The following is a 12,119-nucleotide window of genomic DNA, read 5'->3' on the forward strand; positions in this document are numbered from 1 at the left end:
GAGGATTCCGTGATCAAGATCGCAATCTATTTATCTTATTATTTACGGTAATTTAACCCTTTATGAACCATCCCCATACTGATATTAAACCACCTATTATCTGTATTACCTTTTCCCACACTCTTATCGACTGATTAAAGCACTTTTGTGTTTCACGGATGTCCGAGACTGACGGAATGAGCGAACTTCTGGATGCCGTCAGCCAATAGAATGCGAGTACGGTATCACGTGACTGCCAACATAAACTCCGTGATGAGTTGGAGTCGCAATTGTTGATGCGCGACCACACGAGGGCGCGCTGTATGTGCAAAAAAATGTACAAAAGTTGAAATTTGACCTTGACCTAATTTTCTCAAGATCAAGGTCATCATCTCATTTTTATCCCCTTCGCTGCCTGACTAATGTGCTTTTTGTTTCATCTCTCTATCTGCAACGGTTGTGAAGATATTTGGTGGACGAACAGACGGACGGACGAACACACAAACACTTACAATTACAATACATCACCGCTTCATGGGATGTAATCAGAATTGTCCAATAAAGTACTGGTTTAATTTTTAAAGACATTTTACTGTTGAATCATATAAAAATCATATAAAAGGTTTCGAAAACATGACAGTTTTAATCTTAAAATTGTCACACATTTATTGTTTGTTGTGGACATGACATTCAAATCTGTAAAATAACAGATACTGCAGTTTAGTTGAAGCTACAAAACACTGAAACAGGAACATCATGTGTAAAATTGGACTGCATTCGGTCACATTTACTCAAAGTTGTACATGTATTATAAAAACCTTCAAGAAATGTGTTTATTATTGTACTTATTCATTTCATCCAGTTTTGTGATTTGCCCCTCGAGGCCTCTGAACATTTTCCATAAGCCAGACTTAAGCTTGAATACAGAAATGAAGCCCAACTTTAGAGCTGGCTGGGCGGTCCAGCATTTAACTCATTAACCTTGTTTCTTTTTCGCGCCTCGCTGTATCAACAGTCTTCCCCAACAAGACACATTCATGTGGTTGCCAATCAGGTCACCGCTGCAATTAAGCTGCTTTAAACTTGTTCAGTGGTGCTTGGAGGCCATAAAAATACTTCCGTTTGACTGTCAATGGGAGGCCGTGGTGTTTAATGCTGCATTCATGGGAGAATACATTGTGTCTAGTTTATGTAAGCAGTCTGGTCAGTGGGTCAAAAGGGCAACGTCACTAAAGGATATGAAGATGAGCAGTTGTTTAGCTGTCAAAGATAAACACAAACACCTCCATCATTAGGAATCAGTGTATTTTCTTCTTCTTCACCAGTCCAACAATAACGTTTCTCATGCGAGTTTGAATCTCCTTGTTTGTCTCTGACCACATGGACTGAGATTTATGAGTGTGCGGTCCACATCGGATAGAGGCAGCCAGTCAGCCCGTCAGGACAGGCATCATCAATCTTGGTTTCCAGTGAATGGCAGATTGGCTGCTATAAACCAGGCCTGATTGCAGTGTGCTGTTCCCTGTGAAACACTTTTCAGACCAAGGGAGGCATGGAAACAAAATCCTGCAGATACAAACAATGTGTGTCTGGGGCACTGTGAGCTGGAACACATCGTAGGACGGTATCATATGCATGTTTGAGCCGGTACCATACAGGACTGGCTCATTTATTTATCACTATTGCCAGTGTGATCCTGCAATACTCCCTGGACAGACTCACTTATTAACATGGATTTATACTTAAACTTCATACTAATGTAATTTCTGATGGTTTGCTTGAATCTGAAGCCACAGATGCTGACCATAACATTCTATTTATGCAGCTTCAAAGATTTCCAATTGAATCGAATACACCTGTGGCCTATAAATCTCAAATCAACTTAAATTGGCTGTATGTGCTCTGATTTTTTTTCTTTCATAATGCCAGCACAATTGAGGGTTTAGTCATAAATGGCTATAAACCAAAAGATAAAGTCAAAGATTAGATCATGACGACGGACAGATTGAAGCCAGGCAACAAGTATTATCTGGTTGACCAAATAATGTTGGGGTTTTTTTTGCAAAACCAGACACACAATTTATGTGTCTGAACCACAGTGAATGAGGCAGGGTGGGAATGTGTTGCTGATATTGATAATGAAAAGAAATGATACCAGATAAACTGATAATTAATGCCCCACACCTAAAAATTTATAGTCCCTCTGGTGTTTTTGGATGAAACCGTTGTGAGGAGTTTTTCACGCCTCCAATAGAGTTTCCTGTTGGGTGCATCGTTCATACAGATATTTATCATTGTATTACTCCATTGAGTCAGATTGTCAGTGTGTAACAGCAGTTTAAATACTTACTTAAAATGATTTCAGAGAATTACAACTGTCCTTTTTTCTTATAATGTGGATACAATACAATGTGGGATTTTTACAACTGCATTGTTACAGCTTCTGTTTGGTCCAAAACTACCCTCAAATGACCTGCATGGAAATTTTTTTTACATCAAGTCTACATGTTATATAAACAACAGGTTATTTCACATCAATGTAAAATTCCTTTAATTGTTTTGTGAATGTGTTTTAGCGCTTACGTGTTCATCGTTAGAATAAAGTAAATTTAAACGGTTTTTACTTTCAAATTAGTAACCATACAAAATAACCTTAAACTCTGTATAGAATATAAATATGTAAAAATGTATAGTATAGAATATATAAACAGTATAGAATATACGTATGTGAAACATGTTCAAAATTTTAAAAATGATAAAATGTATTTTACAAGACTGACTGATAATTTACCAGAACTCATAATTTTGACCACAGAGCTATCCTTCAAAGTTGATCGCTTATTCTAAGTTCTTCAGCACTAAATATAATAAAATATAAATATTCCTTTCCATCTGAACTACATTTAAACAAAATAAGCAGGAAATTGACAACATTACAGTATTTATAATTTTTTTAAAAATGCAATAAATGTTTTACAAAATATTATTTTAAAAAATCATGTAAACAAAAACGAAACAAAAAATAAGTTGTAGGATTTACTTTAGAAATTTAATATAGAAATAAGTTACCGTAAATTATAATCTTCTAAACATCAACTCTGAAGGAAACAAATGCAGAAATACACAAGTGTGACTGATCATGGCCAAGTTCTATGGTTGTGTTCCAGTAACCAATACCAGTGATCAGATACAAGCAATGCAGTTCAATCTAGAGCAAAACAATCCAGAGGTGATGATATTTCTACAGATGAAGTCCAAGCGAACCCCATAGCTGTGATGTGACATTTGCTGAGAGCAGCTGGCTGAGTTTTGTCGACATCAGTTCACACTTCAGGTTTTATCAGTGTGATGAAGTAAGTGTTTTCACTTACTGAGGGTCCAGTTCAGGTCCAGGTGTGGTCTCATTTGGATCAGAACTGTTGTACTGCTGCAACCCTTCATAAACACACCTATATATTCTTCATATGTTCTGTGGTCTTTAGCTAGCTTTTTGCAGCAAAGGAATGTGTGCAAATTGTTAGATTTAAGTACCAAATGTTTAACAATAAAATAATTAGCCAGAGTTGAAGTTCAGAGACAAAACTACTTGTTTCATTTATGAAAAGATTGTAGCTTGGGAACTTAAATCATTGATTTAATCCTTAAATCAATGAACATATGAATTGGTTCCACACAAGAAACAAAACGTCTCTTATGTGAATGTTACCCGGCCTCCAATCTGATCACTGTTCAGCGTTTTTCTAATTTTAATATTAAATTTGGTTAATATCAGTTACAATCAGGCTGCATTAAGGTGGACTTTTGATAATCTGTGTGTGATTAATACACAGCTTAATCCTCCAGAAATGTGAGAATTAATTATATTTTAGCTCAAACCCAGCCAGAATTTCTCTTCAGCATTTCTCTCTACATGAAATTAGCTAATGGCCATTCTGTATAATACATGCGTTAACTTTTAGAACCGCATGTCAGAGGCTGAATGCTGAACATTTACTCGTGACAGAATTTTTCTATTGGGGTGTCACTACTTTCATTTAAATGGAAAATCTGAGTATGTTCAAGATTTGAAACATTTGAGTCCTTTTCTGCTTCCATAGTCTATGCATGACCTCTGGAGTTACAAGAAGTGTGTTGTTTTTCAGATTGAATGAGGTCACCACAAGATTAATAGCATGGCATGGTAGGCAATGGTGAGTGAGCTCAGCCAGCAGTCCAGGAACTCTGTGTGTGTGTGTGTGTGTGTGTGTGTGTGTGTGTGTGTGTGTGTGTGTGTGTGTGTGTGTGTGTGTGTGTGTGTGTGTGTGTGTGTGTGTGTGTGTGTGTGTGTGTGTGTGTGTGTGTGTGTGTGTGTGTGTGTGTGTGTGCGTGTGTGCGTCCGGTCAGCCACTCCATGCCACCAGCTTAACCTCTGGATTCTCCACATTCCAGTCAAAGTCAGGCACAAGTCTCACTGCTGGTCCATTTAAAATGACTGACGTTATTTGCTACCATTAGGCACTACTATGTAATTGACCTCTGACCCCTTACAAGTGACCTGTTGAAACAGCTTTAAACCAGATAGTCTAATCTCCATGGGAAAAGGCCTCGATATAGACTTAGGGTTCTAAAAGCAATCAACACCTAAAGGTGAAAGAGGGGAGCTGGGGTCAGTGCCACTAGATCGCTCTGATCCGGTCGGGCGATGATGATCATACTGTTTGAACCCGGACAGCCTCACAAAAATTATTTGATTATCATTTGACATAATGTCATCCTCATTTACAAAAAAAAAATCTTTGTACCTACCTTTGTATGTTGTATTTTACACTTTGAAATTAGTAAAATATACTTGCTTAAATATACTTAAATATCATTCAAATTATAATAGTAGGAAATAAATATCATTCAAATTATTATTTGCCATTGATCTTATTGATCTATAAATTATTATCTTGTAAATAAAAAACTTCTGACGGGATCATTTAGATTCCTTCACTATTCCACAAAATTAAGTCAAATATCAAAAACCCTTCGTCAATATCTTTCAATATAAAAAGAAAATGGAAAAAACCCATGACAACCCGGACACGTTTCTTATGTGGATCTATTCAACCTGGTTAAGCTCTAACAAACAGAGGGATGAAAATATACCCTCTGTAGTGGAGGTAATAACAAAACATGACACTAATATAGATGACTCTGTCTTTTTAAAGTGTTGTTTCATTTTAAGCTTGTTTAAATTGTATTTAAGTGTATTTTAAATGTATATTTTATTATGCCAAAAATGATATTTTTGTTCCAATCTATGGAAAAGTTCTTCATCAAGACATTTTGACAGATATTTGAGGACTCAGGAAATATTCTCAGAGTGGTACTGATGATAGTTCTGTGTGTTACCACGGTCACTGGGCACACACACATCAGTCAAATCAACTTTTTTTGTACAAAAGAATACTTTAATAACTTTAACAACAACCTTGATTCTTACTATTTGTGGATGTTTACTATAACGGATGCTTGGTCATAAGTGAAAACCCCTCGATTCGATCTTCATGGTGGCAGAATAACAAGAACATTTCAAATCACCTGCATTTTTGGCTGCAGAGCCTCGTCGTGTGACTCCAGGCCATTTCTAAAATCCACTTTGGTCAAGTTTTTAGCAGCTGATGTGATCCATTCTGACAGTTTGGAGGATTAACTGAGGTTTGACAACAAGACATTGTGTCAAATGATATTGATCAAAGTTCACTTAAATCCTGTTAATTAAAGCAAAGAACAACACTGTACAAATCCACCTCTGAGAAGAGAGACTGGTTAAAGATGTTCCAGAAAATTTCAATCATGTGACCCTCTGTTGATAATTTGGTTTCTGCTCTCCTGCCTCAGACACGGTGCTGCTTAAAGCCAGACTTCCAGAAATGTGGGGATGATTGACGTCCTTATCAAGGCCTGAGGACTGAAGGACCTCGAATAAAACCTGCTTCATGAGATGAGTGGACTCGTGGTGGGGGGTCCGTCTGACATGCCATAAATGCTGACCTCTCCCATGCCATGTGGCGACCAAATCCACATATGAAAAGTGGCTTACAGGTCAAAACATGCTTTCATCACCATCCTCTGACTGATAGAGAGAGAGAGAAACAAAAGAATCCCTGACAACATGAGATGAAAGCACAACGAATCGCGTTATTCACAATAACTAATGCAGAGTGGCTGAACATTCATTCATTCATTCATCTTCAGTACCCACTTCTTCCACTGACGCAGGTCGTGGGGTTGCGTGAGTCTATCCCACAGGACTTGGGGCATGAGGCAGGTATTAACCTGATATTAGTCAAAAATAACTAGAAGAGCGATGCATTAACACTACAGCATCTCATCTATTTGCTTTCATTTCTCATATAAACATATATCAGTTTCTCTCTTTCTTCTTTTCCTTTCAGCTTTTCCCTTCAGGGGTCGCCACAGCGAATCAGTTGCCTCCATCTAACCCTGTCTTCTGCATCCTGTTCTCTCACACCAACTACCTTCATGTCCTCTTTCACTACATCCATAAACCTCCTCTTTGGTCTTCCTCTAAGCCTCCTGCCCGGCAGTTCAAAACTCATATCTATCTACCCATTTTCTTGAAGAAAACGGATGGATGTAAGTCCATAAAGTCTAATTTTCAACTGTGGTTGTGTCCACATTTGAAAATGGACACAACTCATGAACTACTCCTCATGATGCTGACACTGATGTTTGAAATTTTAAAAGAAGTAATTTTATGTGGGGTTATAAAACCAGAATAAAGCCCAACAGATAGACGTCATTATAGAAAGTATTCAAAGTGGAGCAACGAGTAAAACTGGACAGATTAGATATCATAGAAAACATCAAGTGAATCATTGTATGTCACATTAATATTGTGTTTTCACCTATTGTGTGCGATAGTTTGTTTAAAAAAAGCAATAAAACAGAGGCTTTAAGTTGAGAACACACACTGATGCATGTTTGTACTGATGGATTCAGCATCTTTTTGTTTCCTATAAATGCTCCCCTCATTTATCACTTCTTTTTTTCCACTACTGCATTTTTCTGTGCAGATATAACCCAGATCCAGCAGTTTAGACGGCGTACAATGCTCCTCTATTACATCCATGACATGTAAAATATTTCCTCTTGAAGTTACCACACATTTCCTCAAACTGCTTAAAAAGCCATAATTGGAAACAGACAGTTAGTCTGACTCGCAGTAGCCGAAAACATGTTTAAATCTTTATGATTTTCTTTCAGGCCAGTTGAATGATGGTCATTTTTAGACTTTAATCAAACTTGTGTTGGTGTTATTGGTTAGTGTGGATTGCATGGATGTGTCACCTTTCAATCAGACAATGAGTTGCAGTTTAAACATAATGTTTGTGTATCTTTTCATTAAAGTGTGCATGGGAAAGTGGCCCTGCTCAGGCTTCACTGTGAATAAATGCATGAATTTATGACTGTGTGTGTGTGTGTGTGTGTGTGTGTGTGTGTGTGTGTGTGTGTGTGTGTGTGTGTGTGTGTGTGTGTGTGTGTGTGTGTGTGTGTGTGTGTGTGTGTGTGTGTGTGTGTGTGTGTGTGTGTGTGTGTGTGTGTGTGTGTGTGTGTGTGTGTGTGTGTGTGTGTGTGCGTGTTTGCGTGTGGTATAGCAGTGGGGCTTTTCCGTCTTGTCAATGGAAAACATTAGTGTCATGCCCTCCCAAACCCTCCCACCCCCCAGTCCTTTCCCCCCTTGTTTAATTCAGTCCATCAACACTTCCTCCTTCAGCCTGTTAGTGTCACACTGCATTTCCTCCCCAGCCTCAACCAGAGCAGCTCACCGCAATCGGCCCAGTTTCAGGTTTCTCTCAAACGGCAGAGGGCTTCAAAGTCAATAACTGCTTTTTTGATTTTTATTGACCCAAAGACTCAGCACCTCCCCGCCCCACCTCCCCCACGCACAACAGTGCTCACCCCCACATTTCTTTAGGGGGGAATAAATTACAGTAAGACGGGTGGTTGTGCCGAGGTTTGAAAGTCGTGTCGTCTTGCTGATTGCACCTGCAACTCATTTAACAAGGTGTCCAAAAATATCCAACCCTCAGCACCTCAGAAGATCCATGAATGTTTGGTTTACAGAGTCTTTGACTGCAATGCTCTGAAACTAAGAACAGTTTATAATCCTTTAGGATTCTTTTTCTGTATTTTCTAGTTTAAGGATTAATTCTTGCAGTATGAAAATAAGAAAAATATTCTCTTCACATTTTCACATTTTATGTAGCATTTTTAGCCACAAAACACTGCATTATTATTATTATTATTATTATTATTATTATTATTATTATTATTATTATTATTATTATTATTATTATTATTATTATTATTATTAATAATAATAATAATAATAATTAACAACAACAATAATAATAATAGTATTATTAGTGTTAGTAGTATCAGTAGTAGTAGTAGTAGTACCAGTAGTAGTAGTAGTACTAGTTGTAGTAGTAGTAGTAGTAGTAGTAGTAGTAGTAGTAGTAGTAGTAGTATTGGTAGTACGAATATGAAACATGAACATGAAATTGGATGTAGGGTTCCCCAAGGCTCAATTTTAGGTCCACTTCTTTTTAATCTTTACCTGCTTTCCCTCAGGGACATCATCAGGAGACATGACTTCAACTACCACAGTTATGCTGATAACACACAGCTGATAACACACAGCTGATAACACACTGATAACACACAGCTGATAACACACTGCTGATAACACACTGCTGATAACACACAGCTGATAACACACAGCTGTTAACACACAGCTGATAACACACAGCTGATAACACACAGCTGATAACACACTGATAACACATAGGTGATAACACACTGCTGATAACACACTGCTGATAACACACTGATAACACACAGCTGATAACACACAGCTGATAACACACTGATAACACACAGCTGATAACACACAGCTGATAACACACAGCTGATAACGCACAGGTGATAATACACTGCTGATAACACACACTGATAACACACAGCTGATAACACACAGCTGATAACACACTGATAACACACACTGATAACACACAGCTATACATCGGTGTGTCTCCTGATGGCAGGAGGTCAACTGATTCCCTGTTTAACTGTGTCGTAGACATCAAGTCATGGATGATGGAGAATTTCCTACAGCTCAACCAGGACAAACCAGAGGTTTTAGTTTGTGGTCCTGAAAGCCAGGAAGAGCCTGTAGTTTTACCAAAATTACAGGCTCTAAAAATGTCGTGTGAGTTTTGATGCCGAGCTAAATTTTCTCACACATATTAAAAATGAAACAGGAATAGATTTTTATCACCTGGGCCTTCCACACTGGGAACCGTTTTGAGTCTGCTGATGGGGGCCCGGCCGGCTGGGGGTTCCTCCTTCTGTGAGGGGATCCACCTGTCTGTCGGGGGGCCAGAGTGCTGGTCCCCCCCGCCACGTCCACACTGGCATCACCTGTGGCTCCTCCCAGTGTGGACGTAGCGTTTCCTCAACTCTGCCATGCCATGTCTCCGTATTGTGTGTGTGTGTGTGTGTGTGTGTGTGCCCACGTGTGTGTGTTTGTGATATGGAGGGTGGGGTCTTATTTGCAATTGTTTTTCTTTCAGGCTGTGGATGTGATGACGGCGATCATCTTGTCTACAAGAAAATGATTTGGATTCACTGCGGTCTTTTTTACATCTTGGAAGATTTTAAAAGATAACTTTTACTCATACTGTTTGAAATTCCTGATCAACATTACTCAATACATAATAGAGCATTTTAAATGACAAAAATGTCCACAACTATATTCTAAAACCTGTAGTACTTGGATTTAATTATCATTTAGAGGAAGAACTCTGATAGTGCCAACAACAACAACTGATGCTCTCTACAACTAGTAAGGAATTATCCTTTTTTTTAAACTTTTTTTTTTTTTAACCTTTTTTCTAATTACTCCAACATTCAAACACCAACCAAGCAAAGAGTTTCTCCAGTTTCTTAAAGGTAAGCTAATAAAAAGCTAAAAAAAAAAAAGCTAAACTAAAAACAAACAAACAAACAAATAAATAATAAATAAATAAATAAAAAGGTAAGCTTCCCCTTCAATGATGAAAAACAATTTTTACAACATCTTTGGTAGAGCAGAGAGAATAAAGTACTAACATAACTACCTCTTGGAATTCCAAATATCAACACTAGAATAACATTAGTGAGTGTTTTCCACCCTGTTGGTGTGTCAGATTGAAGGTGGACGCTTTTCATCTTCATCGTTCCTTTATCTTGTGATCATTATTTGGCTGCTATTTGGCGAAATCTGTAAAGCCCAGCTTTCAATCTCAACAATCTCAACTTTTGATCATTTTGGTAAAATATTAAATTGTGATTGTTGTGAAACTGTCTTGAATATGTGACTCAGCGACTGCTATGGCTCCCCAATAGCAACAGTGAGGGCTGCAAGGCAGCCAATAAAGAAATCAAGGCTTGCCTCAATGATGGCTGTTCTGGTTTATTACAGCTGTATACAGTGGTGCAGCAGGTGGGTAACCACGGAGACGGGGGTTTCACTCATAATAATGTGATTCACGTTGCTTTGATTAAATAAACTTAAAAAATGAATTGAATGCAACAGATAATGATTAACAGTTCTAGAGGCCCCACCCTAAATAGCTACACCCACCACACCCACCTCAGTCTCTCCTGTCTCTAATGTTCTCATCAGGTCGTCATAGCAGCATGAAAGATCTGGTGATGCATAAAAAGAAATCACTCTGGCATTAAATAGTTCACATCCGTGGAGTTTTACCACAGATCAGGCCTTAAAAAAAAAAAAAATCAAAGTGTTCCAGCGCGTCTCTGCGGGTGGAAAGGTGGAGAAAGAACAGACGGTCTGTAGGTAATCAACCGCCCAATGACTCGCCTGTGATCTTTTAGGGGAAATCGACTCACTAATGGCTTGCCTTGTGTCCTGTGTCATTTCCTTTTGATGTGATCGTCCGGTGATGATCAGTGATCTGGCTGTGTGTAGTAAAGAGCTCTCAGCAGGCACTTTTAATTACCGGGGGGACTGATTTTGGCTGTGGACTCCACCTCGTCTGGTTTTTATTTCCAACTGCAGACTGACTGTAAAACAACACTACCAGCGCTGTCACCCAAAACCAAAGCTGTTCATGTACAAAAGCAGCCGGGGCCCTGATTATCATTTTGTGTCAGGCATATGAGCGACAGTTGCTCTGTTTTTACTTACAACCCCCACCTTCCTCCTCTTGCTCCCCTTCCTCCTCTTCCTCCTCTTCTCTCTTTCCTTTAAGTGTCTTTCTGCACACATAAAAACTGATGTCAAGTGCACACGCTACATGCTCTATCTCAGATAAATCAGAGCCAGGTGCGTCCGTATGAGAGTTCATATTAGAGAGATATTGCAAACATCTGTGAAATCTGCGCGTCCTCATCATTTAGATCCCTGTGTGACAGTAAAAGGCTGCGGAGAGGAGGAGAGGAGAAAAGTCGCTAAAAAGTAACTCTGCCTGGTTTGTTCTGCTGCCAAAAGGCCTGACTGATGGGGCTCTGCTGCAGCAACAGGGAGCTCTGTCGCTACACACACACACACCCACACACACACACACAATCACACACACACACACACACACACACACACACACACACACACACACACACACACACACACACACACACACACACACACACACACACACACACACACACACACACACACTCCTCCCTCCATGCAGCTGATTTGATCTGATTTCATTTTCAATCATTTAAAGCATGCTCTGCTTATTTAAACCTGTCAGTATATGATTTTATTGTTGTTGACTATTTAATCTTTAAGGTATTTAAGTATATTATATATGCTCACCCTTTAGTTTTCTTGGTCCAGAGAATATTTCTGGAGCTTCAAAGCAAAATAGCGCACTAGAATTCTCTAAAAAAAAACTGGAGAAGACGAGAGACTCGTCTTAAAATATGAAAACACAAAATGAGTCCATATAGTTTATACAACGTAATTCAGTACAGAGAAGTCTAGAAATCCTGACTGGTTTGAAAAGCCTTTTAAAGCTAAAGTCATGGCTGTAGCTACTTAGGTAAAAGAGGTCATGTGAAGCCCGTCTGAGGTGGGA

Source organism: Antennarius striatus, chromosome 14, assembly GCF_040054535.1.
Source record: "Antennarius striatus isolate MH-2024 chromosome 14, ASM4005453v1, whole genome shotgun sequence".
Classification (NCBI taxonomy): domain Eukaryota; kingdom Metazoa; phylum Chordata; class Actinopteri; order Lophiiformes; family Antennariidae; genus Antennarius; species Antennarius striatus.